Here is a 22,145-nt window from a genome sequence, read left to right on the forward strand (position 1 = left end):
AAGCCGTTTTTTTCTGTACTTTCAACTCATTCTGATTTTTTTCTAAGTTACCAGTACATGGCATGAAAATAAATGATACCCTTACAAAGTAAAATTTGTCCCCCAAAAACTAAACCCTCATACAGCTCTGTGAACAGAAAAATAGAAAAGTTCTAGCTTTTGGAAGTCCGGTAGTAAGAAACGGAAATGAAAAAATGTGGAAGTGGTTAAAATAAAAAAAAAAAGTAAAACAACATAAAAATAAAACTATTACAGGAAAAAAAAGTCATACAAATGATTTAACTAACCCAAAGGGAAAAAAAAAAACGTCATTGCTCTCAAACCCGAAAAAGTTCGGAAGAGGTTAGCCAAACCACATTTCCTATGGTAGATTTTCAGGTTTCTTTTTTGAGTAGACCAACTCCCTTGCTTGAAGACTACATCCAATTTTGGTTAGAGCAAGAAGGTAGGAAGGTGGGGGTATGAACTAGATCAGGGCTAGTACAGCACGCCAGCTGTTGCAAAACTACAACTCCCAGCATGCATACTTGCTCTGCTGTTCTTGGAACTCCCATGGAAGTGAATGGAGCATGCTGGGAGTTGTAGTTTCACAGCAGCTGTCGTGCCGAAGTAGATCATGTTACAGTGATTATGCAAAGGACTGGGGAATTCTGGGTAAGATAGCACTATATTAGGGAGAAGAACCGCCCACAGCCCACCCACGGTTTCAGCCTTACACCAGGAAATACAAATGAGCCATGGAAGCGCTGATACTAGTAAAATGTAAGTTGTCTTTTTTTCCCAAAATAAAATTGATTCCCTTTTTTTTTAAACTGTATTGTATATATGGCCCCAGTTATAACTAGCGGTTTTTTTTAATTTGTGCTAAAATCCCTTTAAGTAGCCAGTACTCTGTTTGGGGAAGGCCTGTTTGTATTGTACCATGTGCATATGATGCAGAGTCCTATACATTGCGGGGTTCAGAGGGTGCAACTCTGTTACTACTTATGGTAAGCACTTTACCTACTGTAGCTCCTGTGCACCCTATTCTTTATCTGTGGTCTATCAGGATTCTGTTGCTTTGTTTTACACTGATTGTGGTGGATGGTACAAATGTGAACAAGGCCTTAGGCCTTTGACTCTGCTTTTTTTGGACTGCAGTTTCTGTTTGCAGTACCATGCCAGTAGAATCTGAGATCTTCAATGTAATGACCATTAGTTTACAGCTGACTTTCACAGTAGCATGTGCTAGTTATTACTGCAATTACAAAAGCATTCAGTTATTGCCGAGCTACAGCACAGTGTGAACACAGCCTTATGAACTGCATGAAAATTTAAAATTTCAGTAATGCATAGCACTTGGTACTATATATTTCACCCCAAAGATGTTGGTCATTAAATTAAAGAACTCAGGATTTAGTGTCACTTTAAAAAAACGTTCTATTCAGGTGAAATACAGAAAAATCAGAGAATTTAGTGACCATTAGCTTACAGTATTAACATGTCAAGAGCCTAATGTGTGTCTGTGTGTGTGTGTATATATATATATATATATATATATATATATATATATATATATATATATATATATATATATGTATATATATATATATGTATATGTTTTATATTAAATACTATCTATACTCTCTCCATCTGCTAGGACTATTAAAGGGAACGGGAGGAGCAGTGTGTGTATGTGTGTGTATATATATATATATATATATATATATATATATATATATATATATATATATATATTCTCTATATCTCCGAAACGCCTCTCCAGGCAAAAGGGTTTGCAATAGAAAAAAAATAATCCGGTCTGCCAGCAATCTGTATGGATGGAAAAATGTCTGTTTTTTTTTTTTTCATTGTAACTTGTCTATGATTTCATCATCCTGTGTTAATGTGTCCATTATGATCATGTGACCTCTAGTAGTGATCAGGTGACCTCCAGAACAATCAGGCTCCCTTGATTGTCCTGGAGGAGGGGTTCAGTGACAGCCCTCCCTGTAGGCCAGCAAGCGTGTAAGATAGGCGCATGTGGTGCAAAGTTGGAGGACATACTGGCCAAGCATCGCGACCATCAACTGGAGAAGTCTCTTCCTCTGCGCTCAAGCTTCTTCTCAAGAATGTTTTCCTCTGAAGTCCCAAATCTGCAAGGATTAAAGCCTACTGACCTGTTTATCCGTTCATCTGGGAACTCCACACGTATCTCTACAAGTAAGTCTTTGGGATGAAGATATATGTAATGAGCCCATATCTAGTCTGAGAGAACTTGAGTTGCCTGCTGTCAACACACCTGTTCTCTTTTTCTACATATGTGTATCCTGTTTTTTGGGGTATAACCCCCCCCCCCCCTCCCCCCCAATACAGGCCATATTTCCAATTGTATAAAAGATAAGCTACCCAAGTTAAGAAGCTACTAGTTAAACAAGCCCAAAGTACTTTTATTTACATCTGTACATTTGTATTACCTTGTCCTGCCAGTAAAAGAGCAACAACGCTACCCTGGAGACCTGGTTGTCTGTAGTCATGGTCAGGTGGTGGGTGATCAGGGACATCAGAAGGCTTTGTGCACATATATAAGATCAAGGGTCATTCTATAAGCTGGCAAAAACTTCCATTCCGTGTGTGTGTCGCCAGGTTAGATAACTGAAATCGAAAGGATGAATGCTGCTCTAGCAGAATGTGGTAAGCTAAGGGCCCGTGCACACGGAGTAAACGCGTGCTCATTTTTGCATAATACACATGTAAAAATCAGACTCCCATTGACTTCAATGACACTTTTTTTACACGTCTTAAAAAAACTCACAAAAACATCTGCTTTTTAGCTGCATTTTTTTACACATGTAAAAAAAAAAACCTCATTGAAGTCAATGGGAGTTTGATATTTTTTTTTTTATTTTTTTTTTTACACGTGTATTATGCAAAAATGAGCATGCGTTTACTCCGTGTGAACGCATGCTCATAGGCTCTTTTTTTGTTACATGGGCTGGATTTTTTTGGACTGGAGGGCAGGTTGGTAGTGGGAGTCCTCCAGCTCCCTCTCCTTGGCTCCAGCACACTCCCTGAAGATGTTGCCCATCTTCAATGATGTACAGGATGTCACGTGAGCAGGGGCTTGCAACGTATAAGGACACAAGCCCTGGCCCACGTGATGTCTGAGACGTCCCCATTTAGGTCCGAAACCTCCTGGAGCCAGGAAAGGTAAGTAACTGTTTGTTCCACTTCAGACTCTTTTATACTGAAAGGCATTTTGCAACTATACTGGAACTGAGTTTGGTGGAAAATTTAATCCCCTGCCCCTTCCTTTGTTTGGCCCTGCCCCTTCCTTCTCTCTTTCTCTTTTATGGCCTGTCCTTGGGATGGGGCCCCTTCTCATGCCCTACTGTATGCAACACACAGCTGTAAGTAGTTGGCTTCTTCCTGGAGCTCTGCCTTGCCCTGCTCCATGAAGTATGGGATCGTATTTATTTATTATGCAAGTATTGTACGTGGTGTATCATATGCGCTGCGTCGCAGTACTTTGTAATACTTTGGATTGACGACTGATAGTGAATAAAGCTATTTCAATACCGTTGGCTCCATGCCCAATATAGTGACTAGGCACGGTTACTGCAGCTCAGCCCCAGTTCACTTTAATGACGGCTGAGCTGCACACCCGGCCACCATACAGGGACCTTCTCTTGGCTTTGGCTCAAAAAAAGAAAAAAAATAACCAAAATCTGCAACAAGTGCAGTCACCTGAAACTAAAGAGAAAGCTAAATGTAAACGAGACTTCTGACTGTATTAGATCATCCTTTGCTTTGATGCAAATTTGTCAGTTTTAGCCGAATTTTTGCAGTTTACTACTTTCGTGCAGCCGATGTGGCGAGTCGGGTACACACTTGCAAACAACAGATGACAAAGGGATTAATGAATCTATTTTGGTTCCAAGTCAAGGCAAACAATACAAAGCGTAGCTGCCATATTGTTCCTTTTATGATGGCAATATTGTCTGTTCTGTTCATACAGTCGGCCGGCCATGTTTATAGCATCTACTGTTATCCTTCCTGCCATATTTGGTGCTGTATATAGAAATGAGCAGGGACATTTGCTAGACGTTCCTCTTGCTTATTGTGCAGTAAGGTGTGTATATATAAAGAATTCTAAGGTTGTGTTCAAGCATGTGTAACTCTGACACTTACTGTTCCCTGCTGTGGATGTGCACAGGGATAGTCCCTATACAGTGGTTTTATTTCATATTAGGATAATCCACAGTCTATTCTATGTGGAATCTGTATGAATAAGTATGCACATGTTTTTGTACGCATAGAAATTTTCCATAGCATGTGACTGTATCTATACCGCACAGTGTTATAGATAGACTCCATATAGCCCTAGACTAATCCTGTCCATGCTCTGTAGGATTCTGCACCCCATTATGCTTCTATACATGTCGTTGGGATGGGGCTCCTACTAAAGGTACCCCTGTAGACAGAGTGCCATACAACCTACCACTATTTTATCTACACATGACTTATTCTATCAATGCAGTTCACACTCTTAGGTCAGCTGTGCACAAGCTCTTTCCATCCACAAAAGAAACTGTTTTATACCCACCATGCCCTATAATAATGTCATAAAGTACTCAGGGTCAGACTGGGGTATCTAGGGCTCACCAGTGGAATTGTTTTTAGGGGCCCACTGCCCGGACCCCTAGATGAGCTGTACTGAGACAGGGCGGCTAAAGGTAATAACATATTAGGAGCAATGCTGCTCACCTGCCATACGATGTGTACAACTGCATCTAAACCCACTGCTACATCATGTATGGCAAGAGAGCAGCGTGGCTCTTTGAGTTGTCATTACCTGTAGCCACACTGTAATGGAAAAACTCATCTGCAGAGGCCCTGACTGTCAGACTCCCGCAGATGTAATATTGATGGCATATCCTAAGGACAGGCCATAAATACTAGAAACCTGGATAAATCCTTTAAAGATGTTGTCCAGGAATTGGAGCAACCCATGTGCCGGGCCGGAGGTTTAAAATAAAGCATACTCGCCTGTCCTCAGCAACAACAAGGTGCTGAGGACAGGTGAATTTTTTTTTTTTTTTTTTTTTTTTTCCCCTCTCCATTACGGTAATTTTTATTTTGTATGGTGTTGGGGGTGGGGCTATAACCTTTAATAACGACGTTTTATTAGCGTATTTTTTTTATTTTATTCACTTTTTTTTTTTTTTTTTTAAACTCTATTTTTATTTTTTTTCAGATTGTGTCTCCATAAAGTGATAAGAGACCTTTAGGGACATCTGATCACTTTTTTTTTTTTTTTTTTGTACTGGAGGCTGACTTCTCCTATAACTGGGGCTGGTACAGTTAGCCTCAGTTGCAGGAGTTATACAGCCTCCTGCACGCTGTATACACAGTATGCAGAGCTGATCTGGGGTCCTGTAGGACCCAGCAGCTCTTGCAAGATGCTGCTCCCGGCGGATCACGTGACCACCGGGTCAGAGGGCGGCCGTATCATAGCGGCGCCCATAGCTGTGTATACAGCGCTCATTGAGTGCTGTATGCACAGCGGTCGAGAAGGCAAGGAAGGGAATAAACCTTCCCTGTCTTCTCTCTGGGAGCTCTGGCTGAAGTTGCAGCCAGCTTCAGTAGCTGCACGATCTCCATGCAGCTGCTGTGTTCTGATTGGACGTACTGGTACGCCCTGGCAGAACTAGGCAACCACTTCCCGGACGTTTATAGTCTATGGGCGGTCCGGAAGTGGTTAAGCTTAAGGCCCCACGTGGCATCCTGCAGCAAAACAGCGCTGTAAACTGCGGCTATGACGCATCACATTTTTTTTCCTGCAGCCTTTGGCACAGAGTTTGCAGAGCTTTCCTGTATGTATTTTCTGCTTCAATTATATCTAAACCGCCAGAATTTCCGTAAGTATGCTGCAATGTCTAAAACAGACTGTTTTGGAAATTACAGCGTGTATCTTTTACTGCAAAGTGGGCCTCACGTGGTGAAAACTCAACATTTTACACTTCCTGCAAAGTGAATGGTACAGTATGCTAGCGAATCCCATCCACAAATTGTGGAAAAATGTGCAGTGAATATGCTGCGATTTCCAAAACCGTTGGGGTTTTGGAAATCGCAGTGCATCAATTTATACCTACGAAAACACTGGTGGTTTCCCTATAAATTAATGGAAGCAGACAGTGAAAAGCGCTGCGGGGAAAACACAATGCGTTGCTGCTGCGAATTTTATTTTATTTTATCCCCCCCTTCCCTGCAGCACTACTTTGTTGCAATTTGCAACGTCAGGCCTTTGTCTTAATAAAGCCCAAGTGCCATATTCATTAAATTAATTGCCCCTGATTCCCCCTGACAGATATACTGCACCCTTAATGACCCCTTTTATCAATGACCACCCCCTTATGTTCATAATGCCTCCTAATATAACTTCCCCTTGTAATCATAATGTCCCCTAATAAACCTTATATAAATGTCCCCTCCCTTATAATTATAATTTCCCCATCCAAACAACCCCTTGTACTATTAAAACACCCACAACGAAGCTATAAAAAACAGTTATACTCTACCTGAGATCCTGATGAACGGAGTCACCGCCTCCTTTACGTCCAAGCGCAGGACGTCTGTGTATCAGCACAGTTGATCTAGTTAGAAGTAAGATATATTAATGGCAGCGCCATTGGCGTAACTGAAGTTTTTTTGGGCCCGGGTGCAAACTTTTGTCCAGGGCCTGCTATCCCTCCCCTTCCTAGAGCGAATTCTTGATAGTGGTGGTTACGGGCGCTAAAGCAATATCTCAGATACTTGAAAGGGATACAGCTGTAGTCCCCACAATTGCAGTTTCCAAGAATACTGTGAGCAAGCAGTGCAGCGCCCCACATGTAAGCAACACTGGGACAGTATAATGTGCTCCACAGTGGCCCCCAAACAGTATTACCTGCAACACAGTGGCCCCCTAAAAAGTGTTATGTGCTCAGCAGTGACCCCCCCCCCCCCCCCCAGTATTATATGCTCAGTCACAATGCCCATCCCCCCCAGAGCCTGAAACCCCACCATTCCCCCTCTTGATCACACAGCCTGCACCCCCATGTCCCCCATCTTACTCACAAATGCTGTATCTTCTCTTCTTCCAACAGACTGTTCCCGGCAGATTCATCTTCCTGTGTAACATCAGCCTGTTCTGTGTGATCCCTGTAGCTCCGCCCACATATGACATCATCACAGCTCCTTAAGTCCAAGAACATCTTCCTGCAGCACAGAGTCACTTGGCCGGGTGCTGACACCATCCCTGGGCAGAGGCCTTGCCTAACCTCCACTGATTATTAAAAAAGGCCACCATAATGAGGACTAATAGTGAAGGCTCGAGGGATTCCCCGATTCCCCCGCTGGGCCAGTCTGACCCTGAAAGTACTCTATATGATACATAAACCATACCAGTTGTAGTTCCAGGCCCCATTCAGCAGGGGAGGCTGCACAAGTCAAACATTGCCACCCTAGTCCCAATCACAAGAAGCGCCGTTGTGGTGTTCGTAGCTTATTCAGCAATTGTATCCTACAGCCTTTTTACATAAGAGTGGGGGTCTACCATGTACTACATAGAACCATTCTTTGTAAAATTCCCTCTGCTCTGACACTATGCAGACGTTCCACCAGAAGGGTTGCCTAGAATTAGGAAAACATGGCTGGCTTATATCTGAGATATAACAGCGCCACACATGTCAGCAGTTTCTGTTGCGAAACGCGTAGGGTTGGTCCTTCTACCTGTCGGCTATCTTTTTGTGGGCGTGCGGCTACCACTTCTAATCACTTTTTCAACATGACTTCAGGTAATTAAATTAACATGACCATGATTAGATCGGATTTGTTTGGCTCTGTACTAAGTGTGCTAGGGTGATGCCTAGATGTGATCTGATATTTATATGAACTACATGTAAGATAGCCTTCCCTCTAACACTACTATTGTGGAATGTTTCTTTCACATCTTTGTATATTTTCTTTTTGGGATGTCCTTCTTAGTTATTTATGGTGTACTTTAGTACTAATATTTATAGATATTCTTTATGGAAGGCGTATCCCAAATGTTTTTGTATATTTAACCCTCTACTACTAGTTTAACAGAGCCTTGATATTCCATATACCTGTATCTAACATTGTAGTTTATTTTTGAAGCAGTTGCTTTTTTGTGTGCCTTGTGTTGCAAAAATTTGTTATTGTAGTGGTATGGCATAGCGCCTTATGTCTTTCATTCTGTGTGTCTATTCTTGTGTGTCTGGCTATATCCATCTTCCTTGCTGTATAATTTGTTTTTATATGGTAATTTTCCAAATACTCAATAAATATTTGTAATTTTTATTAGTGTTTGACTGTTGATTTGGTTCATAGGCTTGTGCTTTTTCCATGTTGTCTGCCAAAAAACTTTTTTCAAGCCGAATCTATATAATGTGAGGTATTTTTGTATGAAGCAGGTTGTTTATTTCAATAAAGTGGAACTGCTATACCAGACAAGGCCTATGGACCGGTGTGGTGCTGTTTTCTTTATAGTTTTCTAATCCAGGACAACCCCTTTAAGAAGGACCTTTCACCAGATCCATTTCTTTGCATTCCTTAATAGGTGCTGCATCAATGATTCTCGAGTAGGTGGATTTTTTTTTTTTTTTTTTTCCCCCTAGACTCTACCATTCTGGAGCAATCAGTGTTCTTTTCAGCACGGTTATGCTCTATGCTGTCAGGTGGGCGGGGTGAGGCAGGAGTAGACAGGGACCGCCCACCTGACAGTGGAAAGCTTAATTGTACTGAAAATAACTGAAAAAATTCCAACTGTGCCAAATCAGTGGAGAGGAGCCAACTAAAGGTCATTATTATTAATAGTGTAACTGTTATTTTATTTTTTGATATTGCCAGGGTGTGTGGTGAACATTTTTGTAATATACGTTTTATTAATCGATCAAACTTCCTAACTAAGCGTTACCAGGGAGAATCTCTGTAAACATCTACTCAATGTAGTACATGGAGCTCAAGCATTTACCAGAGGGGCACGGTCACATCACCTGGCTGTATCTCCAGTCTTATATTGCATAGAAAAAATGGTTCTGGTATAACAATAAAGCTGAGATTGAAGTACTAGCTGTAAAAGAATCTGCGATATCACGGGCTAAAAACTGTTTTGGATTTTTTTTGTTTATATATATATATATATATATATATATATATATATATATATATATATAGCACTAACTGCTGCATTTTGGGGCTTGTTCATCAAGCTACTTCTGCCTTTTTTTTTTTTTTTTGTCTGTGTGTAAATTGTACCCCCCCCTTCCCTTTAATTCATCATATGCAGCCCTCGCCACTTTTGCTTTTTGTCAAGAAAAGGGGCTGTGGCCTAAATGGAGATCTTTCTCATGTGGTGTTTGACTTGCCCCCCTTTTAAAAAAAAAAAAAAAAAAAAAAAAAAGTAGCAAAAACTGCACAAATGCACCCCCAAAACATGGTACATGTAACAACATGCATGACTCAGTTAAAAAGTCTAATATGATTCAGATAGACTCTTTAACTGAGTCATGCATGATGTTAAGGATGCTGCCCTCTAGAGGGCGGCATACAGAGTGCACTGTTCTCCTAATTACATCCTGGAGAATAGATCTGCATTTTTTTTTTTTCCCCAAAACATTGGCAGCGTGAAAGAGCCTTTCAGGTCAGATGGTATTAATAGGTAATTGCACCTTCTTGAACAAAAAGTTGCATCTAAATTAACTAAGACATGCACAACATTTACCAAAAAAGCTGCACCTACAACTTAAATAGACACCATAGACTCTACTAAAGGCGCACCTATGAAAAATATGGCCAAAAAGGGGGCAGACGATAAATAACACCCACGGAGTTCAAATTCCCAACTGTCTTTAACTAGTGATATCTCAGGTTCTGTTATAGCTTGTGATACCATTTTTCTAGATGGTGTAAAACCAGAGATATAGCCATTGGAAGTGACACATTAGAGGAATATGTAATAACTACTATCTTTGTGTGACTATATAAATGGATTAAAAAAACAAACCTGCCTGACTAGACACAGGGCTAGAACCCGTCACTGTACTAGTAAAAATCTCAGGCTACCTTTGAACACAGATGCGGTCCTCCTAACATGGCTTTTGTAACAGCGATCCAATGCACTGTCATGTACTTGAAGGTGACTTAGGATTTCATGATCTGCGACTCTGCCTTTTCTTATACTAGGTCCACATTTGTTCTTTGGGTACGTACCTAGAGACATATTTGGTTAAGTTCACACAGGATTTTTTTTGAATCGGAACCTTAAGTGGAGGCTGCCTCAGGTTCCTATCCAAAAACCAGCTAGCTGCGACTGAAAGCCGGGGCACTGCATCGGCATCCAGCCGCGCACTCCGCTCCGGATTAGGCCCAATGAACGGGCCTAGTCTGGAGGAGGAAGTGTCTTCAGGCCGAATCGTGAGGTGAAACGGCCTGCAGAATGAGCATCTCGCTTTTTTCCCCGAAAGCCGGAAGAAAAGGCTCCGGGAAAAAGACCTGAGCAGCTCCCACTGAATTTCAAGGGGAGCCGTCTTTTTGGTCAGGCGATTACGGTCTCAAAATACTCCGTGTGAACTTCCCCTAGAGGAATCTGGGTGATTGAGTATTGAGACACATGGGGCCATTTTCTTTAAGCGTTAGGCCCAATTCACATCTGTGTTCCAGTTTACAGAAACCTATATGCTTTAAAAAGCGGTTACCTAAAGGAAACCCACAGACTCCGTATACTATAATAGGGTCTGTGTGGTTTCCGCATGATACGTGGAGAGAAATGTGCTGCTTGCAGATTTTAAGTGGAATCTGGTCTCATACAGACACTCCAACGTGAACCTAGCCAGAGTGCCAAGGGCATCTTTCAGGGGATGCGTTACCAACGCTTTGTAGTGTGCACCCTAGTTCTACTCCTTTATGTGGTATGCATGACTGCAGAAGAATAAATACAGGGGTGGATTTTTGATAAGCATATCATACAGTGACCACTTCTAGTTTTTCGTGTTAAATGGATCTATCAAAAATACACAGTTACCAATCATATGATGGATCCATGTATGTATTTTTATTGCCATGGGTTGAAGTCAGTAGAACCTTATGTCTTACATTTTTGCAATTTTTGATGGAGAAATAAATTCAGGAGGAATGAGAATTGTAAAGAAAGGTCTTGCACATGAAAGGGTGTGCAGCCAAGGCTCTTCTGATATTCTATAGGACCTCGGAGAGGTCAGTCTGCACCTCGCTTGCTCACTTGGTTGTGTGCACGGGACCTTATACCTCTATACTACTCCTTGCTGAATCCATTTCTGGCTTAGACTGAAAAGTTGTATCAAAAACTGCAATGGCAGTTTTGCAAAAAGGAAAAAATTTCTGTGTGTAAAAGCTATTGCCGCCTGCCATTGCTTGTGTCCTATTGAACAGTGTGAACATAGTGTAATAAATCATGTGACTTGCTCTAGGCCTGATTTTCCATCCCCCCCCTGGTGTACGAGCAGGATTACTGTAAAAGGAGATGAGATGTGACTTCTGTACAAAACAGTAGCTTTTCCCCAATGAGATCTAGATTATTCTGTTAGGAGCCAGAGAAACAGATTCTTTAGTTCTACTCTTTTGTGTGTTTTTTTTTTTTTTTTTTTTTTTGGGCTATATGGCATTATATATGGAAGTTCCATGTGGGGTCTGTATGGTGCAATAACTAGACGTAGGGGGCAGATTTTGTTTGCTTAGGCTAGGGCTACATGGCAAAATGATACAAGATCGCAGTGCTGCTCTACTATATTGTACCCACTAATGGGGGAACTAGGGGGGTCATATTACACCCACAAGGTTCCTCAGCTGTGACCTGTCAGCAGAAATACCTTATTGATTTCTGTCCTACTACATTCTATCACTAGGTGTGACAGTCAGTCATTTCCAATCTCAATGTCACGCCCAAAAGTCGCTGTGTGGTCCTAGCCTAAGAAGTTGTTTTCACAAAAACAGAAGTCAATTTTAGGGGGTGATCGGCTATTTCCAGGGAAGACCTGGGAAGGGAAAGTTATAAGAACAAACCCTGAATGTGATGTTTGTAGCTGTGTTGAGCAGATCCACAGGGCTATACATTGGGTGGGAAATTTTGATCTAATGTCTGTGGTAGCCTTAGGCACATAGACGACTGCGAGTGGGGATGGGAGTGAATACGTCACCTTATTGTTAGCAGAGAAGAAACCCTGCCATGACATGTAACTAGTGACTGCTTCAGGTATAAGGTGCGGTCCTACAAAGAGACCAAAGTCTGAGACGACGCTACAGTACGTCATATATAGAGTCGTTTGACCCATTGTACAGCTGTAGGATACTGAAGAGATGTTTAGTTACATCTTTACTTCTATAGAAATTCCATCACTAGTCTTTGTGAAGCTCCTAAAATGACCGTGGTTGTCAGCCAATTGTCCTAGGCCCCCTGCTCTTTTCTCTCTACACAGCCCCCATTGGACAAACCATCGCCAAATTTGGCTTCAGGTACCATCTTTATGCTGATGACACCCAATTATACACCTCTTCCCATGACATCACCCCTGCACTCATACAGAACACCAGTGACTGTCTTTCTGCTGTCTCTAATATCTGAAACTAAATCTCTCTAAGACGGAACTACTACTGTTTTCACCATCTAACAGATCTGTCCCTGATATATCCATTGCAGTCTCAGGCCTTACTATAACTCCTAGGCAGCAGGTCCGCTGCCTCGGGGTCATGTTTGACGCAGACCTTTCCTTCACCCCTCATATTGAATCACTCGCACGTTAATGTCACCTCCACCTCAAAAACATCTCCAGAATACGCCCTTTCCTCACCAGAGATACACTAAAGACACTTATTGTCTCTCTGATTCATTCTCGCCTTGACTACTGTAACTCCTTACTAATCGGTCTTCCCCTCACTAAACTCTCCCCTCTACAATCTATTCTGAATGCAGCGGTCAGGCTCATCTATCAGGCTAGATGCTACAGCGATGCCTCTGGTCTGTGCCAGTCACTACATTGGCTGCCTATTCATCCTATTAATATTATAAATGTGAAAGTTTGTGAGTTTGTGTGTGTTTGGATGTTCGGATGTTTGTTCCTCAATCACGCAAAAACCGCTCCACCGATTTGGCTGAAATTTTCCACAAACATAGTTAATACAACCGATTGCGCAATAGGCTACTTTTCGTCACAATAGCGCACATACGTTTGTGCCAGGAACCCCACAAAACCCAAACTCACACCACCATCTCTGCAATCTCACACACTTTGGACCATAGCAAGCCACAAAATTCATATTGCCCTCTACAGCAGAGGTCAGCAACCCCACACAATCTCATATACATATACTTTACCACTTTGCCCCCCACCTTAACGATACTCCAGGAGGCGCTCTATAACGCTCCGGAGCAGCCATGTTTGCCGACCCCCACTGCTCTGACAATCCGCGACACCGCCCACCCATGTCAATACCCCTAGGCGGTCTAATAAATGCAAAAAAAAAAGTTTAAAAAAGTAAAAAAAAATAAAAACAAATAAAAAGGATTAAAAATTCAAATCACCCCCCTTTCCCTAGAACACATATAAAAGTAGTTAAAAACTGAAACACAAACATGTTAGGTATCCCCACGTCCGAAATCGTCCGCTCTACAAAGCTATACAAATATTTTTCCTGTTCGGTAAACGCCGTAGCGGGAAAAATGGTCAAAAGTGCCAAACCGCCGTTTTTTCACTGTTTTGATTCTGATAAAAATTTGAATAAAAAGTGATCAAAGCAATAACATTTCCCGAAAATGGTAGAACTACAAAGTACACCCGGTCCCGCAAAAAAAGACACCCTATGCATCCCCGTACACGGACGTATAAAAAAAGTTACGCCTGTCAGAATATGGCGACTTTTTTAAAAAAAATTTTTTTAACATAGTTTTGGATTTTTTAAAGGGGTCAAAATGTAAATAAAACCATATAAATTTGGTATCCCCGGAATCGTAACGAAACACAGAATACAGGGGACATGTCAATTTGGTTGCACAGTGAACGCCGTAAAACCAAAGCCCGTAAGAAAGTCGCAGAAATGCATTTTTTCTTCAAATCCACCCCATTCTGAATTTTTTCCCTGCTTCCCAGTACAATATATAGAATAATTAATGGCAGCATCATGAAGAAAAATTTGTCCCGCAAAAACTAAGACCTCATATGGCTCTGGGAGTGGAGAAATAAAAAAGTTATGGGGTTTAGAAGGAGGGGAGTCAAAAACGAAAATCCAAAAATGCCATCGGCGGGAAAGGGTTAACTTCAAATACCTCTGTCCCAAAGTCACTATGTAAAGTTTCTCACAACACCGTATATATAGCAGCTCAAATACAAATTAACTGCAACACAAAAGTCTCACGTATTCTCTGAATTACAGCAAAAACAAGATACAAAGTTACATTTCATATCCCATACCTTATACACACTACGAAAACCTTACCCGCGCCTGTATATACCCACTGCTACAATCACCGCAGACGAAGTCGCGGGTACCAGCTAGTTATAGAATAAAATATAAAGTTATCACTCACAAGGCTCTCCATAATGCCGCACCTCCCTACATTTCCTCCCTCATCTCTGTCTACCGCCCAACCCGTGCTCTCCGCTCACTCAATGACCTAACACTTACATCCTCTATTATCAGAACCTCCCACGCTCGTATACAAGACTTCTCCCGAGCTGCACCACTTCTCTGGAATGCTCTACCCCGGACAATCAGATTAACTCCCAATTTCTACAGTTTCAAACGCAAACTAAAGACAGATCTCTTCAGACAGGCCTATCACAATTCCTAATGTAAACCCTTTCGTACTATAATTAGAATCCCCAAAACTTAACTTTCCTGTCCCCGCTCCCACATTACCCCACATATGTCTTTTCAGGCTAACTTTATTTGTCCAAGCTCCATCCACGTTACAGGACACCACTAGTGATGGCTCATAAAGTTTTGTTTGTGTAATGACAGTCCCCTGTATTACAAAATTGTCTGAATACAGTATAAGCAATGCCACCCCTGCTACCTCTTGTCACCCCCCCCCCCCTCTCCTTCATAGATTGTAAGCTCTTGTGAACAGGGCCCTCAGTCCCATTGTGTGAAATGACTTTCTTTGTAATGTATCTTTCTGTCTGTATTTGAACCCTACAAATTGTACAGTGCTGTGGAATATGTTGGCGCTATATAAATAAAATGTATTATTTAATTATTATTTCGGAGCAGGAGTCTGTCGGGCTTTGGCTTGGCCTACTGACACCACGCTCATGGTAGTTACATTGGAGGGCTTTGTATGACATATGGGTGTATCATATATGGTTTAAATGTTGGGAAATTCAGATTGCATTATGTACCTCATAATAATGCATCGGGCAGGAGAGCAGGGCAGTTTTATCCTTTGTTCTGAATGGAGCAGGGGTCGGGGAGAACACACAATTCTTCCTTCATATCAATGGGAGCACTGTAAATGGTGAAAGTACAGTACTGAGAACCAAACTACATCACTTAGCCATCTCTGGCACTACCACTGAAATTAATACAACAGTGCACTCATTGACCAACCACCCTGATCCATTCAGAACAGGGAACAAAATTCCCCATTCCTTTGTTTGGTAGGGGTCTGAGTGATTCAACCCCCTTCAATCTGAAAGTTTTGCCCCATCCTGTGTATAAGGCATGTCTTGCCCAGATAGGAAGACTCAGTTAAACTACTAAATTCCAGATATGTCCCATTTTCTTGCTTGCAGGGAAGTCATTCTGGCATCTGGTGGTGACATCCCCTCTGACAGCTGAAATGGCAAATATATTTGTTGTCGCACAGAGAGAACTAAGAAATGGACATACAAACAGAAAATGTCTTCTAGAAACGTGATGTCATTCCTTTCTTATTATAGAATGCTCTTTAGGCCGGGGCCCCGCATAGCATAAACACCGCAATTTGACTGCAGTGTTTTTCAATACCTGCAAAATGGATGGGATTCTGGCTAATCCCATCCACACATTGCAGAAAAAAAAAACTGCAGCGGAAATGTTGAGATTTCAAAAACTGTTGTGGTTTTTGTAAACGCAGCATGTCAACTATACCTACGGAAATGCTGGCGTCTTCTGTATAGGTATAATAGAAGCAGAAAGTCTGCAGAGGAAAACTGAAGTTTCCGTGGAAAGTGGTATGGAAGAAAGCATGCTGCATTTCCACCGTAGTTTTCTGCAGCGTTTTTTGACTGCAGCCATCCACATAGGACCTTAGTGTCAAGGCTATGGTTCCACGTAGCAGAACTGCAGTGTATTTTGTTGCAGAGGTTTGCTACATTTCCACAACCTCTTGCTTCACACTTAATTTAGTATTGTGGGAATACTCTTTATTTTCTATCCAATGGACTGTAGATCACTGAGATTGGAGGGGGCCTAATCATTGGGCCCACCACGATCACAAGAGTGGGGGTCCTGAGTGTCTCCGTTTTAAGAAGAGGGGTCTCGTATGTCCTGTCACTACAAATAAGTTTCATATTTGCATATGATGGCAAGTCTATGATAGGAGAAATGACAGATTTGAGATGTCTGACCAAATCTGATTTTAGGATGCATGTAAGGACTTGTATAAGCGCTGTCATGTTCCCAGCAGTGTAGTATATGTCTGAGCCCCCTTGTACCTTCCTTCTCACACACCTATACGCCCCTTATAAGGAGGACAGGCTGCATTCGCTGGTGTACATAGCTTTGTGTAGAGGCTTCCCTGCACACTGTCACAAAGTGGGGCTGCGAACTATATAAGGGAGAATATCCTGTGTTTGGGTTTGGATCAGTGTGTCCCACAGATCTCGCATCCTCCTCAAATTCCTTTTCCATGTATGGCCAAATCCCAGGCGGGAGGGCAGCTGGAGGAAGGGGGAGAGTGCTTTCCCCATTGGCTGCGCTTTTCCCTTGCATTTAGGTCCCTGGGAAGTTTAGTGCAGACCTTCCCTGTGTCCTGATCCACAGAGGAGATCTCAGACTTGCTGTCTAACTCCTGTACAGGTAAGAGAAGACTCTTCTTTGGCCTCTATTCTGCAGCTTTTACTACTACATGACTCAGGCACATGCCCACCACTCCGGCGCTATCCCTTCTTCCTTCTATTATATTAATAGATCTTACCTCTCTTCTCATCATGGCTTGTTTATTCTGTACGTCTCCGCCTGCCATATGACAAGCATATGTTAGTATAATGGGAAGACTGGCAGTGTATTGCTATATACCACAACCTTCATGTATATTAATGTTGGGCTGGGTGTACATATGGGGCGCACTCATAGCTTATTATCCACCATGGACTTGCTGGCAGATAGTCTGCTGCAATGTACAGTAGAGGCATGACATGTAGACAAATCTAATTCACATGCGGCGCAAATCGATCTACGAAGATGATTTTTAACCCACAGCATATCAGTTTATGTAACTTTTACCTTCTGCACGGCAAAGGATGAAAACTGTCAAACTGCATCGACTACCTTATGAATTCCACTGCAAAAAATGCCCAATTTCAAGCTTTAATTTTTTTTTTTTTTTTTTTGCCTCAGCGGAATTTAGAACAATCCCCTGTCATTTCTTGCAATGGGATGTCAGCAGCAGACTTGTAAAGTGTGGACATACCCTATAACTGTTCTCCAGAAGTTATAGGGAGACCCCATGTCAGACTCTGGACGTCAGGTATAATAGGAAACGGATACAGTGAAACCGCTCCATCCCCCTATACAGATCAATTCCATTATATATTGTGTATACTATGCCTCTCCTATGAGACCTTGTTCAGACCAGACTTCTTGTTGCTGTTCCTATATATATATATATATATATCTCCTTTGAGAAGACCACCCTGTTGCTTTTTAATATAATTTTGGGTGGGATTTCACTGTAATATTATGTATTTTAAGTATATATTAAATTGCTATTCTCTGCCCCTTTAAGACATTTCATCCAATCGGCTCCACATCCCAATATGGTAATATAACACTGTACTATCTTGTGTGTTTTGGCAGCTGATAGAAGTTACTGCACCGCCCAAATATTACATCGTAGTAAACAGGATTTTAAGAAATCTCATTAATACATTATAGCTAAAAACTGTTTTAAGCTAATGGCCCACATTGTGAAACGCAGCGGGAAAAAAATGCAACAAAAATGAATATTTTATTTTTTTCCCCTTCTTTCTGTAGTGGTGGGTTCCCCCCATTTACAGGATGTGGTTGTAGGGAAATGAAGAAACAATGTCGCCGACATCCTAATTATTTCTGTAACCTTTCAAGAGCATCTTCCTAAATATTGTACTGACTCCAAAGTTGCATACATATTTTTTGATATGTGATATATTTTAGGTCTCATCCAGGTACATCATGGCGTGCTAGGATTTTCCCCACTATACCATAGTTAGCTGCCATCCCTACCTTGTCTGTTTCAGACTCCATGCATGCGACCATAGTCACTGGTTTACTGTTTGCACAAATATAACCGTATTCTGCAAAAAAGACTTGTATGATCCCCCTACACTTGTATGGGTGACTTTTTGCTGCATATACGGACATGAATAGGAACCTGATCCATATGTTGTGGATGGTTTCTATGGCCCGGACACTGCAAACTATGGATGTGGGTTAGGGCTGTATAAATGACTGAGTCTGTATACTATCTGTAATTACAGAATCAATACAGAAAACTATATGCATGGGCCCTCAGGGCTAATTCAGATATATTTACAGTCTGCAGACCGTAGGTTTCTTGACTTTCATCAGTATAAATCAGGGTTAAGCAACCTTCAGCACTCCAGCTGTTATAAAACCTAACTCCCAGCATGCATATGTGCTCTCCTTTTCTTGGAAGCCCCATTGAAGTGAATGGAGCATGCTGGGAGTTGTAGTTTAACAGCAGCTTGAGTGCCAAGGGTTGCTAATCCTTGGCATAGATTAATGATGCCAGTTCAGGTCATTGCACCCAAAATATGTGTGTAGTATATATGTGTGTGTGTATAGAGATAGATAGAGATATATATAATATCTCTCTCTATCTATCTATCTATCTATAAAATATAATATATATATATATATATATATATATATATATATATATATATATATATATATATATATATATATATATATATATATATATATAATCTCCTCTTAACTATCCCTCAGCCTGTATTCACTCTGCTTGCAGTGTTTTTAAGCGCAGGTCTACATTTGGGGGGGAGGGGTCTGTGTTATCGGCTTTCAGTTTTTAATCCATCATTATTCAAGATCTGTTTGCTGTCCAGTGAGTGAAAACCTTTTAGTGCACTCCATAGTCTTAGGCCTGGTTCACATCTGTGTTCGGGGTCAGTGTAGTTTCTTAGCTATCAGCTTTTTAAGGTGTATAGGCTTCCATTTGGGGGGTCCCCAAGAGGAATCTCTGAACGGAATACCAAATGCAGATGTGAACAGGGCCTTATTCTGTTCTGCTTGAGGCTATTGTGGGCGACTTGCTTTGAGAGCCTTTCCAGAGATAAACCTCTGAGAACATGGGCCCATGTAAAAAATAACTCCTGTTTTGTTTTTTCAATGGATGCTGCAGGGACCATTTTGAAGGGGACTTTATACTGTGTAGGGGCCACTAAAGGGGCCTTGAAAGTTGGGAGGGACTGCTCTATAATAGTGACCAGGGACCTATATATACCGTATTTTCCGGCGTATAAGACGACCCCCCGACTTTTCCAGTTAAAATATAGACTTTGGGTATATACTTGCCGCATAATCATTGGTCTTATTTTGGTGCCATCAGCTGTACATGCTAATACCGCTGTAACACTGGACCTCATGCCCTGTTTTAATTAAAATTGTTTCATGCACAGGTTTGGCATCCATGGATGGAAAGAGACCCCCACAACATGCTGTAGTTTTCATTCTGATGTTAGGAGGCATTCAGGGTCTAAACTAAAGTGATGGCTGTCAGAAGAAATACAATAGAAAGAAATGGGATCAAATCTAATCTCAGATCTCACTCCTGCAGTGAAGCTATGCAAGAAGAGAAAAAGGGGCGGGCCGGATGAGTGAAGGAGGCGTGGTTTTCTAAGCAAACTTGAAAACACACCTCCTTCACCCGTCTGGGCCGCCCCTCCTTCCCTGCCTGTGTGGCTTCATTGCAGGAGCGAGATCTGAGAGGCAGTGAAGGAGGGACGAGCCAGACAGGAGGAGGTGTGGTTTTCTCAGCAAGCTTGAAACCACCCCTCCTTCACCCATCTGGCCCTCCTTCCCTGCCTCTCAGATCTCGCAATGAAGCGACACAGGAGGGGCGGGCCAGACAGTTGAAGGAGGTGTGTTTTTTTCCTCAGGACAGCGCTGCTCTCCTTTTGCCATCCCCCCCCAGGCTTTCAGGACGCCTCCAGTAATAGGATACAAGGGACAGAGGCATGCGCTCTGACTAGACCCAGTGTATAAGACGACCCCCAACTTTGAAGAAAATTTGGATTTTTGCAATTGGTTAAAGGGATCATATCATTCAAACTTTTTTTTTTTTTTTTTTTTTTTGTCGTCACTAACATGTCAGAATAGCCTTAAGAAAGGCTATTCTTCTCCTACATTTAGATGTCTTCTCCGCGCTGCCGTTCACTTGAAATCACGATTTTTGTCGGTATGCAAATGAGTATTCTCGCAGCACTGGGGGCATCCCCAATGCTGCGAGAGAACCTTCTCCAGCGCTGCCTCCGCCGCCGCATCTTCTTCTGGCGGTCAAAATTCAACGCATGCACAAGTTGGCTCTGCCAGAGCCGACTTCACATGCAGGTGGCCATTTTTTTGTTCTATGGAGTACAGAGCATACTGCGCCTGCTCGCGTAAGCGGCCATAAAATATGGCCGCCCGCATGTGAAGTTGCTCCAGAAAAAGACTAAAGAGGCCGTTGCTGGAGAGTTCTCAGCATTGGGGATGCCTCCAGTGCTGTTTGAGCATTGGGGCCCGCCCCCAGTGCTGCAAGAGAACTCCTTTACATACCAACAAAAAAAAAAGGATTTCAAGCGAATGGCAGCGCGGAGAAGACTTTTGAAAGGTATGAGGATAGTCTTTCTTAAGGCTATTCCTACATGTTAGTGACAAAAGAAAATGAGTTTGAATGGATAGCATCCCTTTAAACTGCTGCAGCGTGAAATCTTATCACAAAAGACAACAAAAACCAATGGAAAGTTGTTGTGTTTTTTTTTTTTTGTTTTTTTTGTTTTTTTGTTGGGGGGGGGGGTTCGGGGGGCACTTTGCAGTTAATTTACATTGACTTGATGTCTTCTGTAATAACCCAAACTGCTGCAGCAAGGTATGTTAACTCTGCAACATCTGTATATGCTGTGAGCTTACCCCTCACATGCCCAACATATGCTGGAAACACAATGTTGATGCATAATGCTATTTTCCCTTTAATGGCATGAATCCTACAGTGTTAAAAACAATTGTCCAGGCAGCTATATAAGTGATACAATACAGAAGTATAGATACTGAAGATGTTCAGGGTGCTTCCTATAGAGGGCAGCATAACAGAGGCACTGTCTCCCTATTTACATTTTGGAAGACAGATTTATAATACATTTTATTTATATTGCGCAGTGGTGAACCTAGCCTCTCTGCTGCCTGAGGCGGACGATCGAAAGACGCCCCCGTCTCAGGCAGTGGGGTGGTGGTTGTGGTGATCATCTTTTGATCGTCAGCCAAAGACAGCTGGGGGGGGGGGGGGACATTACAATAAATACAATGCAGTAATACTCACAGGAGACGTCTCCCCACATTTCCAATCTCTTCCCTTTGGACCGCCATGACCACTTTCAGCTGTGACTTGACTCTGTAAAGTTTGAAACATAGACATCTTTGACTCCTCAATTCTCCATGCACCCAACCCCTATATATGTACATATACATACACATATATCTATATCCCACAGCGGCCCCTCCAAGCTCTATTATGCCCCACAGTTGCACACCCATGAACTATTATTATACTCGGGGGGGGGGGGGGGGGGGTCTTTTCAGACCCCCAGAGTATAATAGTCGGAGCCCCAGGGGAGATGAGGGAACATAATAAACACTGTTACTCACCTCTC

General features: G+C 42.1%; 2 protein-coding genes across 5 annotated transcripts in view; both read left to right on the forward strand.

Moving 5' to 3' along the window:
- The window catches only part of EMILIN3 (elastin microfibril interfacer 3), a 200,900-nt gene that overhangs the window by 82,207 nt on the left and 96,548 nt on the right, over positions 1–22,145 (forward strand). The window lies entirely within an intron of this gene.
- The window catches only part of MYL9 (myosin light chain 9), a 59,116-nt gene that overhangs the window by 28,137 nt on the left and 8,834 nt on the right, over positions 1–22,145 (forward strand). The window contains exon 1 of one of the 4 annotated variants that reach the window (XM_075277481.1): positions 16,938–17,073. The exons of the other annotated variants lie outside the window; for them this stretch is intronic. The gene's annotated coding sequence lies outside the window, so the exon portion shown is untranslated. Of the gene's footprint in view, positions 1–16,937; positions 17,074–22,145 lie in introns of those variants that run through there. 4 annotated transcript variants of the gene reach the window in all.

Source organism: Leptodactylus fuscus, chromosome 6 (assembly GCF_031893055.1).
Source record: "Leptodactylus fuscus isolate aLepFus1 chromosome 6, aLepFus1.hap2, whole genome shotgun sequence".
NCBI lineage: Eukaryota > Metazoa > Chordata > Amphibia > Anura > Leptodactylidae > Leptodactylus > Leptodactylus fuscus.